This window comes from Pelodiscus sinensis, chromosome 31, assembly GCF_049634645.1.
Source record: "Pelodiscus sinensis isolate JC-2024 chromosome 31, ASM4963464v1, whole genome shotgun sequence".
NCBI classification, from domain to species: Eukaryota; Metazoa; Chordata; order Testudines; family Trionychidae; genus Pelodiscus; species Pelodiscus sinensis.
The window spans coordinates 10,364,454-10,378,648 of record NC_134741.1 but is presented as its reverse complement, the minus strand read 5'-3'; the positions used below and the strand labels follow the sequence as shown (position 1 = coordinate 10,378,648).

Below are 14,195 nucleotides of genomic sequence, written 5' to 3'. Positions count from 1 at the left end.
CGATGAGGATGGGATTTGAACCCATGCATACAGAGCACAATGGATTAGCAGTCCATCACCTTAACCACTCAGCCACCTTATCTGAGCTTCTGGGGTTAGTTTCAAACCACCTGAAGTCAGCACTTCAGGGAACCTTTCTGCCACTTGCTAACTGGCCAAAGATACCCTGGGCAGGAAGGTTTTGGCTTTTCACAATGTTCCCTGAGCTGTTGTACAAAGCTCAGTGCTGGTAACAAACCCAAACACCCCCTGGCTACATCTACCCTGCAAACTTCTTGCGCAAGAACTGTTTTGTGCAAGAGTTCTTGTGCAAAAGGTCTTGCGCAACAGTGTGTTCAGACTGCCATGTGCTTTTGCACAAGAGAAGTGCTTTTCTGCAAGAGCGCCCATGGCAGTGTGGACGCTCTCCTGCGCAGGAAAGCTCTGACAGGCATTTTAGATATAGGGCTTTCTCGAGCAAGAAACCCCTGTTGCCTGTCCACACTGCCCCTTTTGGACGAGTTCTTGAGCAAGAGGGTTTATTCCTCATGGGGAGAGGAAAAACTTCTGTGCAAGAAGCCCTGTTGTCTGATGCTGTTCTATAAATGTACTTGTGCAAGAACGTGCCTGCAGTGTAGACGCTCTGCAAGTTTTTACACAAGAGCAGTTACTCTTGCGCAAAAAGCCTGCAGTGTAGATGTAGCCCTGCAGTGTAGACACAGCCTGAGAGAGGCAAGGAAAGGAAGTGGCCAGACCCTCCCCCTGGCAGGCTGGCCCTCAACAGGACGAGCACGTCTACACAGCACCCTCACCTCAAAGTAAGCTGTGCAATGTGAGCGGCTGCCTGGGACCCTAGGGGAAGGTCTGTGGGGAGTTTCCAAGGCAACAACAACTACAAAGTTTCATAATCTACACTCATGTGACTGTGATTTATTCCTCCACTAACAAGTGTCTCTGAAGGGACGAGAAATGCAGGGCCCAGGTGCAGGGAGCCGGGTCACATTCTCCTGCCTGAGTCTTAGTCCTGGCTGAAGCCTGACTACAGAGAGAAGAGTCCAATGCAAACAACCCCATGGCAGCGAGGGAGTCGGTAGGTAGGTGAATGAAGCAGGGAGCTGGGGGCAGAGTTCAGCTCTAACTCACTAGGGGTGCGTCCCATAGTTCAAAATAATCAATGCGCCTATTTTGAAATAGCTTATTTTTTAATTTGGTGCTGGCTACACAGCACTTAGTTCGAAATAAATCGCTATTCTGAAACATCCCTTCCTCCTCCTGCCATGCAGGGACGTCAGAATAGCAAACCCATTATAGCTTGAAACAAGGGGCTTGCTCTTAAGACACGTCAGTGTGATATGAGCACCACATCCTAAACCTCCGAGCTAGCCGGCCCACGGGTGTCAGTCTCACAAGTGGCCCTTTCAGAAAGGAGCTTTGGGCAGCTGCAGGGACGTTGTTGGCTCCGGAACAAGGTGATTGGGGCAGCAGTACTTCTTGTAAATAGGGGAATGAGCTCAAGTGGTAGAGCACTTGCTTAGTGTGTGAGAGACAGTGGGATTGATGCCCATGTTCTCCAACTGCAGCTTAGTTCTTAACCTTTAATTTCAGTGCCCCCCTCCCTCTTCCTATCTCCTCTCCCAAAAGAGACAGACCCCCCAGCAATTGCCATGCTGCAAAGCAGAGAGTGGAGCTATCAAACTCATTAGTGCATCAGGCTCTGTGGTGCAATAGAAAGCATTTTGGACTTCTAAGCTGTAATGGTTAACGTGAGCCTAGCTAGACATTCAAAGGTTGTGGGTTCAAATCCCACCGGAGTCACTTTAGCTGCTGCCTCATTTCCAGGATGTAGCTTTTACAGACCAGACAATCCTTAGGCTGACACTGGGGTGGGCTGGCATCCAGGCAATTCCCAGCAGACCCCAGTGAGGGTGAAGGGAAGGGCTGGTTCTTGGGGTTGGGGCTGGGGGTTGTTCTGAAAGGCTGCAGGTGCCGTTAGACCATTTTGTCCCTCCCTGTCTCCTACTAGTGCTGAGCAACACTCAGGCTATGTCTACACTGCATGGCTCTTCTGGAAAAATCTATGCCAATTTCAAAACCCAATTTGTGCAGCTTTTTCTTCTGCTTTTTTTGGAAGAGGCTTTTCCAACATTTGGCCTGTGGACACTGGGCAAGTCACACAAGGGAGGCAGCAGGCAGATCCAGCGCACTACACCATCCTCCCAGGGCAGGGGAGGCCAAGCCACAAGCCTCCAGCAGCTGCCTGGCCTGATTCATCTCTCTTCCCCAGGCTGGCACCAAGGGTCATTATCAGCTGATGTTACCCCCCCTCTGTCACATGGGGAGTTGGGCTCATCCCAGGTACAGTCTGGTCAGCAGCAGCTGCACTTACCTAGGCACCCAGGGGAGTAGCAATAGAAGCAAATGCTGTGTTTTTGAACCAGGGACCTTTTGCATGTTAGACAAACATGATAACCACTACACCACAGAAAAATATCTTAATGTGGGTGGAACTTGGCTGACTGTTCTGTTCCTAGCTCTTTCTAACACCCTGCTCTGCGGGGGAGGGGAATGCACCTTGTGAACACTCCACCTCTTGTTCTCAGGGAAGCCACTAACCCGAGCTGCCAGCTCCTCATTTCCTCACCAGCCCCTTGAGATTTGTAGCTCAAAGCTGGAGCTGCTGTGGAAGGAGGTGAAGCTACAGAAGCTGACAGGGGACAATCAGCGGGCGGAGGGTTATTTTTTCTCCTCCCTGGGCTGATGTGGCTAGAACTGAGGAGAAGAAAATCCTCTTCCCTTCTCCTCAGAAGATGGAAATTGCAGTTGGTTCTCTCTTTGGTACTACTAAAGCTGGACCCCAGGACTAGACTTCTCCTTTCTAAAACCCTGGTAAATCTAAGAGTGAATTGCCTGTAGATGGAGAGAGTGAATTAAAAATGGGCAAGGAGGCTTCCCTAATGTAGACAAGTTTTCTCCATTACAGAGCCCCAAGAAGAATAACTTAGAATGGCCCTAGGAAGGGGCTATTTTGAAATAGCAGAAGTGGAGCATCTACACAGGCCTCATTTTGAAATAGCTATTTTTCTTCGTACAGTGAGGTTGACAGAAGTTGGAATTAGCTGTCTGTTATTTCAGAGTTATTTCAAAAGAAGGGAATTGCTGTGTAGACTCTTGTGTTGTTATTTTGGAATAACGGCCATTGTTCCAAAAGAACTTTTCTGTGTGGACAGAACCTCTGTCCTGCCCCAACTCTGCTGCTTTCAGGACAAACTCCTTGTTAGGACCAGTCACAATCTGGGGTCAGTGAGGGTCCGTCCTACCTGAAATGGGTTGTCTACAAAAGCCTCTTGTTCCCTGCCCAGTTCTCAATACTGGCTGCAGACATGTGTTTTGCATGAGGGTGTAGCTCAGTGTTAGAGTGTTTGACTGTATATCAAGTAGTCCTTGATTCAAACCCAAGTGCCCCCTGTAAGACTGTCTATTTAATGGAGACATTCACCTTTCCTGGACTTCCATTGTACGTTAAATGAATATAAACCCTTAGTCTACACCTACATTGCAGGTTTCTTGAGAAAAAATGTTCTTGCACAAAAATGTGCATATCATCTACACTGCACGACTGTTCTTGCACAAGTAAATTTACAGTACAGCATTGAAAAACAGGGCTTGTTCCAGAAGAGTTATTCCTCTCCCCATGAGCAATAAGCTCTTCCACAAGAGGGCAGTGTAGACAGGCAACATGAATTTCTTGTGCAAGAAACCCATAATAACATAAGAACGGTAGTACTGGGTCAGACCAAAGGTCCATCTAGCCCAGTAGCCTGTCTGACAACAATGGCCAGCACCAGGTGTCCCAGAGAGGGTGGTCCGAAGACAATGATCAAGCGATTTGTGGAGGCGGGAGCACAAGGGATGATGCGCTATCATGAAGCGTCATGCTGATTGTAGGTTGGGGGACACCTCACATGACTGACCCCATAATGGGCCATCCTCCCCCCACCATGTGTGCAAGGCACCACCTGCTCCTGCAGATAGTGCTGCCAGAGGCTAATTTCCTAAAACTGACTGGAAGTATGCAACTGCAGCAGGGGTATAGCTCAGTGGTAGAGTGTTTGACTACTGCTCAGTTGGTACTTGGTTCAACTCCACATGCCCCCTTAAAAGTTTGACCAAACTCATTTAAACCTTTATATCTCCAGGTGTGCCACATTTTGGATTTCCATTGTACTGGGATTCTTGAAATGACCACAAACCCCTAACGTGATCTTGCATCAATGCATGTAAACCAGGCAAACCCATCTCTCAACTGAAACAAGTTCAAACCTGCTGTTTGTCTGGTTTCTATTCCCCTCAATTCAACAAGGGTGTGATCAGAATGCCCATTGGCCGGTCCTTGGTCTCCATGGGCTGTGCGGTGCAGAAGAACAAGGACCGCATCCAGCGGGGGAGGAATGGCCGCAATCAATCCTATGGAGTTTGATTTAGCAAGTCCAGCTTAGACTCACTAAATCAAATTCAGAGGGTACCCCACCAGCTTCCAGTACTTCTACTCTTTGCTCCCTTTGGGTTCCCGCAGTAGGGACACAGCCAGGCTCAACTGAAGGAAGCCAACTCTAGCTACGTAGGGTATGTTTACACTTGTACCCTCTTTCGAAAAAGGGATGCAAATGTAAAGATTCAAAACTGTAAATGAAGCCACCAGGGACACAGACAATGGGCCTGCAAAAAAATGAAACAGCTGAGCACTTTGCAGAGAACAGGCCAGAGCCCTTCGGGTCGGGGGGGGGGGGTGCTCCCTTGCTCACACCCCTCCTGTCACACAAAGCTTGCAAAGGGGTTTGCCCGCTGATTGTCCCGTCAGCTTCTGTAGCTTCACCTCCTTCCACAGCAGCTCCAGCTTTGAGCTACAAATCTCAAGGGGCTGGTGAGGAAATGAGGAGTTGGCAGCTTGGGCTAGTGGTGTGGAAGAAAACGTTGTCCTCACTCTGAGTTTGTAAGCAACAAGTAGCCAGAGGCAGTTTTATTACGAGCTGCAGCAAGGGAAAAACTGGTTCAGACGGGGGGGGGAGCCCCCCCCTCCGAGGCAGATCTTCGAATACAAGCAATTATGAAGCAGTTTATATACTGTCTATTAAATATAATAACAATAACAATTAGTCTCCTTCCCATTACAAACACCAATGGCTAACAGTTATTTAGTTCCACCCAGATGCTCCTTATCTCAAGGTCCCTACCAGAGTCAGCATTCTATCCTTATCTCCGTATGGAGGCGAGAGGCGAAGGCAGCGTCTAATTACAGATCTCACGTTGTCAGGCCACAGACTTAGCCTGACTCTTGCTCTCTTGTTAACAAGACCAAGATGGCTGAACACAAATTCCCTTATTCCCTTTTCCTGCCTCCACAGTGGCTTCCCTGAGAACAAGAGGTGGAGTGTTCACAAGGTGCATTCCCCTCCTCTGCAGAACAGGGTGTTAGAAAGAGCTAGGAACAGAACAGTCAGACAGGTTCCACCACTGAATTGTGGTGTAGTGGTTATCATGTTTGCCTAACGCGTAAAAGGGCCCTGGTTCAAAGCCAGGCAGCAATATAAGGTCTCATCTTATTGCCGCTCCCGTTGGTGCCCAGGTAAGTGCAGCTCCTGCTGCCCGGCCTGTGCCTGGGATGAGCCCAGGTAACAGAGGGGAGTGGTATCAGCTGAAAAAGCCCCTTGGTGCCAGCCTGGGGAAGCCAGAGAGGTCAGGCAGGGCACGTATAGGCTTGTGGCTTGGCCTCCCCTGCCTTTGGAGACTGGCATATGGGGCTGGATCTTCCTGCTGCCTCCTTTGTGTGATTTGCTCAAGGATGAAATGAGGCAGGAATGCGGCAGAGGAGGGAAGCCAAGCTGAGGGCCTCAGCGCCTCTGTGGGATTCAGTGGCATGAACAGAGCCCCTCCCCTCCCGTTCTGCCAAAGGCAGTGGGAGTGGGGCTGGCTGCGGGGAGGCAGAGTCCTGTGCCTGTCTCAGGGGGTCCTAGGGATGCTCCTTGCAGCCCAGGAGAAGAAGGGAGCTCTGGGCAGAAGGAAAACAAGTAAAGTAGGTAAAGTAGCCACGCAGGGAGACTCAATAAGACCGGGAGGCCTGGAGTGTGTGTGCCCTGCACAGAGGCTGCTGCTGGGGGCCTGCTTCAGTGGCCCAGCAGCTCAAGTTCCCCTGAACCAGTGTCTCCCCCTGGAGCCACCCCCCAGTGCTGCTGAGGCCCCTGACGTGAGGCAGTGGGACCACCTGAGGCAGGAGCCAGCCCCATACCTGAGCCCCACCACCCCCCTCTTGCCAGAGGAAGGTGCCAGTGCCAGTCCTAACCTTAGTCATGAGCCCCAACCCCCATCCCCATCACAGGTTCTTTCCCCAGTCCGTCCCCAGTTCTACATTCCCCACATTAAAAAAAAACAGAGGCTGCATCTAGACTGGCATGATTTCGCACAAATACTTTTAATGGAGAAGTTTTTCCCTTAAAAGTATTTGCGCAAGAGAAACTGGCATGTGCCTTTGCGCAAAATCTTGTCAGTCTAGACGCAGCCAGAGAGTTTGTTCTTTCAACAGGGAAAAGTCCTGTTTGTGTTACCTGAAGGGGAAGGAGGAGAGGAAAGTGGGAAGGGGATGTGTTGGGGTGTGTTGGGGGGGGAGGCACAGAGGGCAAAAAATGAGGCGTAATGTTAGTTCGAACCAATGCAAAGAAGACACACCAAAGTTGCAAATGAAGCAGGGATTTAAATAACATGTGCTTCATTTGCATACTCTCACCCATGTGCTGTTTTGAAAGTGAAAGGGCATCTGGGGCTGAAGCAGTAGTTCAAACCAAGCCCCTTCTTTGGAAAGCAGCTCTCAGGAGTTCATGGAACTTCTTCTCAGGTTGGGAAAGGGATGAGCAAGGGGCGATGAGACAGGGGTTTATGTAATGATACAGGGATGCAAAAAGCAAATAAATTATTTTTTCTCCTACTCAGGAACCAGGGTGACAGAATGAAATTGGTAAGTAAACAAGTTAAAAATAAACCAAAAGGAAGCATTTTTGCGCCGAGTGGAACTCCTTGCCAGAGGATGTTGTGGAGGTGAAATCTACAAAAAGGTCCAAAAAATAACTGGATAATTTAATGCAGGAAAGGTCAATCAATGGCAATGGCAGGATGGACAAGGAAGGTGTCCCGAGCTGGTGTTTACCAGAAGCTGGGAATTGGCGATGGGAGGGATCACTTAATAATTGTCTGTTCTGAGGATTCCCACTGGGCAATGGAATTGGCTGCTGTCCTGAGACAGGATCCTGGGCTAGTTGGGCAACTGGCATGGCCCAGTCTGGCTGTTCTGCTGTTCTGTTTGGTTTCCGTTCTTGTCCCCTCTGGACAATGGAAAATAGACCCGCGTCCTGAAGTGGACAGAAAGTGGCCTGTGAAAGGCTAGTGTAGGTAAGGAAAGAGGTTTATTCATGTGTCCCTGGTGGTCTAGTGGTTAGGATTTGGCACCTTCATTGCTAAGGCCTGGGGTCAATTCCCAGTCAAAGAAACCAGCCTCACTCTTCACATGACAACTGCCTACTTGTTCATCTTACCTCATTGTTACAGCAGCTGTAACCCAAGAGATTAACTCAGGGCCCTTCTCCCACCTCTCTGTCTTCTAGGTCAGTTAACTGGTGGGAGAGGAGAAGGCTCCTTCTCACACTCATTCTTGTGACTCCCATTCTCTCTCTGACCTCAAGAACAGAACTCAAGGAGACTCCCTGCAGCAAAGCCATGGGGGGGGGGGGGGTCTCTGAGAGATGGCCCCTGTCCCACCTGGCCATTGTCATGGACTCTCTGTGAGGTCATCACCTCCTAACCTCCTTTAGCCAATAAGATGAGGGGCTGCAAAAGGCCCTTGTGATGTCATTGCCACATCCACCCCTGCCCTCCAGGGCTAATGTCCTGCCCCAGGCAGCCCCTTTGCATGGCTGAGCTGTTCCCAGGGGTGAAAGTGACACATTCTTACAGGGACTGTTCTATTGGGCACCACCCCTTGGTCCAGGGGGAAGGCTCAAGGCAGAAAGTTGAAGGGCAGGGGAGTTAAGATAGGAAAGTACCTGTAAGAAATTAAAGTGTGGGAGGCTCAAGGCAGAGATTTGACAGGGAGAGCTCAGGGCAGGGGTGAGGATGTGAGAGGATACAGAAGTCAGGGCATCTTGAAATGTGTAAGTAGGGAGTAGTCTCCCTAGTCCATCAGGTTTTATTATTTTCCTTGTTTTGGGGTTAGAATCACATCAGAGCTGGTGAATTATTCTTATTTTGTGTAACTAAGGATTGCAGCCCAGGGATTTTTCCTGAGTCTATGTCACTTCATGACTCTCTACCACCTAGGCTATCTCCATACTGCATCTCTTTTCTGCAAAAGCTCATGCAAATAAAGTGCAGATTAGCATATTGCCATGCTCATTTGCATAATTAATTGGGGTCCAATTAATTGGGGTGCACAAGAGGCTTTTGCGCAAAGAGGAGCTGTGTAGCCTGGGGCCATAAACAAGCTTGGAGCAGGAACCAGGCATGAAGCCTTTTCCTCTACAGCTGTGAGACACAAAGGCAGGAATGGGGCCAAGTGCAAGTCAGGCTGAGGGGGGCAGTCAAATCTCATCTTGCCTTGCAGGGCCACTGGCAGCAGCATCTCTCTTGTGCACTGCTGCGGAGAAAAACATGCCTGAGAGAAGTGTCGGCCTCAGAAGCCTTGAGGCATGTGCCGAAATAGCTCAGTTGCAAGAGCGTTAGATTGAAGCTCAAAAGGTCCCAGGTTCAATCCCAGGCTTTGGCAGAAGCCTTTGCCAATATGGCTTAGTCTGTTTTGGCATCTCTCCATCTCTGGTAAGCAAACATCTGCAGTCAGAGTTCAAAGGCTGAACCAAAAGGCCAGGAACGATGTCATAAAGATGATGATATTTCAGTGTTAGAAAGTGGAGAGGGGATTTCATGCCACCTCAGAGATTGTTACCTCAGTAGAACAGGGCTCTTGGCTTCAGCTGCTCCCAGCCTTGCTTCTGTTTTTAATTCCATGCTCCCAGGAAGGAACATTAACAGAGCCTGCCTCGGACTAGTTCTGAGGCTTCCCCATACGGAGGACACACTATTTCTATTTTCTTAGACTGGAAGTTAAGTCGATTTAAGCAATTTCAAAATAGTTTCCAAGTATAGACATGCCCTTATAGTCCTGGTCTTCACAACATCCTCTAGCAAGGAGTTCCACAGGTTGATTGTGCTTGTGTGAAGAAATTCTTCCTTTTGTTTGTTTTCAACCTGCTAATATCATGGTGCACCCTTAGTTCTTCTGTTATGGGAACAAGAAAAATACCTTTCCTTATTTACAGTCTCAACAACAGCCATCATGTATAGACCTCTATCTTATCTCCACTTTGTCTCCACTTTTCTAAGGTGAAAAGTCCCAATCTCTCCTCATGTGGCAGCTGATCCAAACCTTTCATCATTTTTGTTGTGCTTTTCTGAAGTTTCCAATACCAAAGAATGGTTTTTGGGGGGGCAGGGGATAAGGCAACCACATTTCCAGTCAGTGCTCAAGTTGTGGGCACCACGTGGATTTATAGAGATGTAATATGATAGTCACTGTCTTCTTGTCAAGGCCTTTAAAAATAATTTCTAACATCACATTTGTGGCTGCACATGGAGTGGATGTTTTCAGAGATCTCTCCAGCTGTGACTTGTTGTAGCATATTCGCTTTCATTTAGTATGTGTGTTATTAATTGTTTATACTAACTATGGCAGCTGATTCAAACTTTCATCATTTTTGTCGTGCTTTTCTGAACTGTTTCCAATGCCAGTGGCAGCTGCCTGCATGAAGCCCTCCCCCCTCCTCCACTCAGGCTCTTATTCCCCCAGAAACCTGACACCTGCAGCCTGTGCAGGAAAGGAGCTGCCTGGGAAATGTGCTGGGCTGTTGGCCAGGGCTCAGCCAGGTGAGTCTCCCAGTCAGAGCCTGCCTCTGGCACCCCAGCCCCTCCCTTCCCTCAGTCCGTTGCCCCTTCCCATGATGAAAAAGCAAAGACTTGGCAGAATTCATGAATACAGAGGAGGCTATTTCCCCTGACTGGGAGCCCAACCCCGGCCGCAGCAGTGGAAGTGCTCAATCCTAGCCACTCAACAGACACAAACCTGCAGTGTTTGCTCAGCTACACTAGTCATTCCCAGGCCACTTTCTCTCCCTTTCAGGACGTGGGTCCATTCTCGGAGAAGGAGCGTGATGCCGGCATAGATGCGTATTTTGTAGCTCCAGGCTCTCCCAGAAGATGCTCCCCAGCACTTCTTCCCTGGCTGCACCCTCAGGGTTGGAGATGTGGACATGCCCCTCTGCATCATGGGGGATGCTGCCTGCCCTTTGCTCCCGGGCTGATGAAGCCCTAGACAGGACACGTTGCCTAAAGCCAGGAACATTTCCCAGGTGACAGCTCACATTTTCCTAGGTCCTCCTGGGACACAGGAGAGGCCTCCCCTGGCCACCCATGGAACTGCTGGTTCAGGAAAAGGCTAATTGGGGAGGAGTGTTGGGAAGAAGGAAACCACAAGCCTGGAGCAGGTGCAGAGGCTGCTGTGACTGGCACTGGCAAGGCAGGGCTCTGACTGCAATTGCTGGGACGGGAGAGCCAGCACCACACACCCTGGTGATTCTCTGGGGGTGTCCATGCTCAGAGAGTTTGAGGGTGAAACCTCTGCAGCTCCTGCAGCCATGGAGAGTTAGGGCCTGTGGGCATCAGATGCTTCTCACTTGTGGTTTCCTTCTTTCTAACACTGCTCTCCAATCAGCCTTTTCCTGAACCAGCAGTTCCATGGGTGGCCAGGGGAGGGCTCTTCTGTGTCCCAGAAACACATAGGAAAATGTGATTAAAGGGTGTCAAAAGGCACCACTGGGAGCTGAACCCAGGATCGCCTGTTTACTAGACATGTGTTTTAGCCAACTGAGCCATGGCACCCTCCCTTGGAAGTTTGGTGAAACTATTCTATTGCATGGTCCCAGACAACATCTTTGACTCCCAAAGTGCAGCCAATCCCCATTTCACTCCAGCCCTCGCAGTGTCTGGCACCCTGGGCACAGAAAGCTACAGCGCAGTGGGCAGAGGCTCTAACATGCTCATCTCCCCCAGCCACTGGGGCTGTAGAGTGGCCTTTGCGGTTTGGCCCAGATGTGGGGAGGGAGAAGTGCAACAAACATTAATCAGCTGGCTTGTAAATCCTTTGGTCCTAGGCTTTGGGTTGGAGCCCCCAGGAGAGGACCTGACCTTCTTCAATTTGCTCCCTTCCTGAGGACACAGAATTAAGGAGAGAGAATTTCTTAACCCCAGAGCAATCGGAGTTGGCCAAGGAGTTAGCAACAAAATTTCTGTCAACATTTAAGTACAGGCAAGGAAACTCTCAGGGGTGTTTCTGTGAGTTTCTAGACCCGTGGTCACCAACAGGTCGATTGCAAGCTACTGGTCGATCTCAAGGCCTCGACCAGTAGCTCGTGAGGTGTCCTGTCCACCCCACCCCCATTTCCCTCCCACCCCCCAGAAGCCCCACTACTTACCTCAAGAGGTAGTGTCGGCTTCAGAAGTCCCGCAGCTTAGCGCCACTTCCAGCAATGCCAGAAGTGCGCTAGCTGCTCTTCCAGCCCCCTGCACCGCACAGGAGGGGTGAGTCAGCCCCGCGGGAGGCGTGCAGGGGGTTTCCGGCGCGCGCGGGGGGTTGGCCCTGGGGCAGGTGTTCGCGCGGGGCTTCCCTGCGTGGGGGGGTTAGTTGGCTCCATGGGCAGGCGCGTGCGCGTGGGGCTTCCCTGAATGGGGGGGAGTGCTGGCTCCGGGGCAGTCGTGCGCTGCTTTCCCTGGGCTTGTGGGACGGTCGGCTCCCTGGGCAAGCGTGCGCGCGCGCGGGGCTTCCCTGCACGGGGGGAAGGGGGGTTGGCCCCGTGGCAGGCGTGCGCTGGTTTCCCTGGGGAGGGGAAGAATGCTGGGAGGAGGGAGATGCAGGGGACTCTCTGCCTCCACTGGCACCCCACTCCCCAACCCCCACTCCCGAATCACAGAACGCTGTCCCCACTCCTGTCCCCAGCCACAGAATTCGGTCCCCCTTCCTGTCCCCTCTCCCCAAACTCTGTCCCCACTCTCCTGTCCCCAGCTACAGAATTCTATTTCCATCCCCACTCCCCGAACTCTGTCCCCAGTCCCGTCCCCACTCCCCGAACTCTGTCCCCACTGGCACTCTGTCCCCTGCCCTCCCAGCACCCTGTTCCCTCTCCCCTGCCCCCAGCCACAGTACTCTGTCCCCACAAAATGTATAATTATAAACACTTCATTTTAGATTTAAATAGCATGAATAAAAAACAGACCATTTATTTCATAACTATAAACAGGTGATTTTAATTGTATGTATCGCATAATTTAAAAATAAACTGTTTATCAGAGTGTGTAAGGGCTGGGGATAGCAAGTGATGGACAGGCGGAGAATAGAGAAGGCAGGGCTTCAAGAAGGGGCGGGGCTTCAAGGAAGGGGCGGGGAGATAGATCTTCGCCTGTTCTGAGATTTAAAAAGTGATCTTGGGTGTAAAAAGGTTGGAGACCACTGTTCTAGACCAAGGTTCATTCAAGTGATTTGTTTTTTTGTGGACCTGCCCCGACCACACCCCTAGAGACTCTGGAACAAAGAAGACACGTGAGAAGAACCCAACTTTCTTCCTTTTGCTGTGACATGGATGGATCTAGCTCAGGTTTCACTCAAAAGGTCCGTCTGCCTGTGAAGTACCTGTGTAGGGATAACATATAAATGTATTAAAAATGATTCCCCCAAGTGGAAGTGACTCCCCATAATTTGTTCCCCACAACTTAAAGTGTTTAGATTTATTATTATTATTATTTGTTAAGATTGTTAAATGTTTAGATTTATAATTATTGCCCCTCTCGAATATAATTTGTTAGGAATGTAATATTAGGTCATGTAACTTAAAACTGTTAAAAATATAATACTATGTAGCCAGGAACAGCTCCCCTTCTCTGTGTCCCAGGGCACGCTCAAACTTATTGTTACACAGTTGACGCCCATTCTCTTCAAAACATTGTGAAGCAATTAACCCTAATCGCAAAGTGAAACATTGTAACTATAACAGTAACTCAGCACTCAGAGAGAGAATGTTTTAAGAAATGCCACCCAGAAACTTGTGACTTTTTGTACGTGTAAAGTTATTATTATACAAAATACTGTATGGGAAACATTAATTAGGGAATGTATGTAAGAGAGAGAGAGTGCTTGGATGATGAATGAATGGTTCTGAGAGGTGCCAGCCTGAGAATGCAGCAACAAAGGGCTGAAGAAGGCGTCAGGTGCCAGTGCAACCAAAAGGTGTCAAGTGGAGAAAACCAAGTACTGGAGGCCCACCCTATGAGATCACTGACGAGCACCTGACAACCCTGAACATGATGCAGCAATTCCCATAGACTGGCATAGGAAGAAATTCCTATAAGAACTGGACTAAAAGACTATGGAGTCAGAGTCCCACTTTCTGCTGCCAGCCCACCAGGAGCTTCAGATGCGCATCTGATCAGGACTTCGCTCCCCACTACCCTCACTTGTGTACAGAATACCTGGCCAGTATTCTGTCACAAGCAACTTCAAGGCTGGTAACTATAACAACTATACAGAACCTGAATGAATGGATGAATGATTGAATGAATGTTTATATATATAAAGTGTATAAGGTTAAGTAGTGATAGGAATAAGTAGTTAAGCAACATTGTTTGCTTCTATCTTTTCTTTATTCTTTATTATTATCTTTACAATAAATGTGGCTTTTTGCCTTATCCCCCTCATAAGATCCTGCTTGCTTTTATTGGTACAACACCTGTGACAGCACCTGGCTTCTCTGCCCCTCATCAGCAATGCCATATACTTGGGGGAGCACGTGCCCCGAGACTTGTAGTAGGGAAAACCTGGACCCCCACCCTTAATCAGGCTCCCTTTGACAGCTCAGTTGGCAGAGCAGAGGACTGTAGTGTGTGCTTGGCAAGTGATCCTTAGGATGCTGGTTCAACTCTAGCTTGAAGGAGCCATTCTCTTCCCTCCAGCCTGGCCTTAGCAGAAGGCAATCAAGGTGGTTGCCTTGGGTCCATGTCTTCAGAGCCCTGCACTGCAATTGACAGAAAGATTGTGGGTATGAGCTGCCAATCACATTTCTTGGGCTGCACAGGTT

General features: G+C 49.6%; 2 non-coding genes across 2 annotated transcripts; one reads left to right on the top strand and one right to left on the bottom strand.

The window, feature by feature from the left end:
- TRNAS-GCU (transfer RNA serine (anticodon GCU)) lies at window positions 1–82 on the bottom strand. The gene has a single exon. It is a non-coding gene; the product is annotated as a tRNA-Ser (tRNA).
- Window positions 83–1,689: 1,607 nt separating this feature from the next.
- Window positions 1,690–1,794, top strand: TRNAR-UCU (transfer RNA arginine (anticodon UCU)). The gene is made up of 2 exons: window positions 1,690–1,726; window positions 1,759–1,794. It is a non-coding gene; the product is annotated as a tRNA-Arg (tRNA).
- The last annotated feature ends 12,401 nt before the right edge of the window (window positions 1,795–14,195 follow it).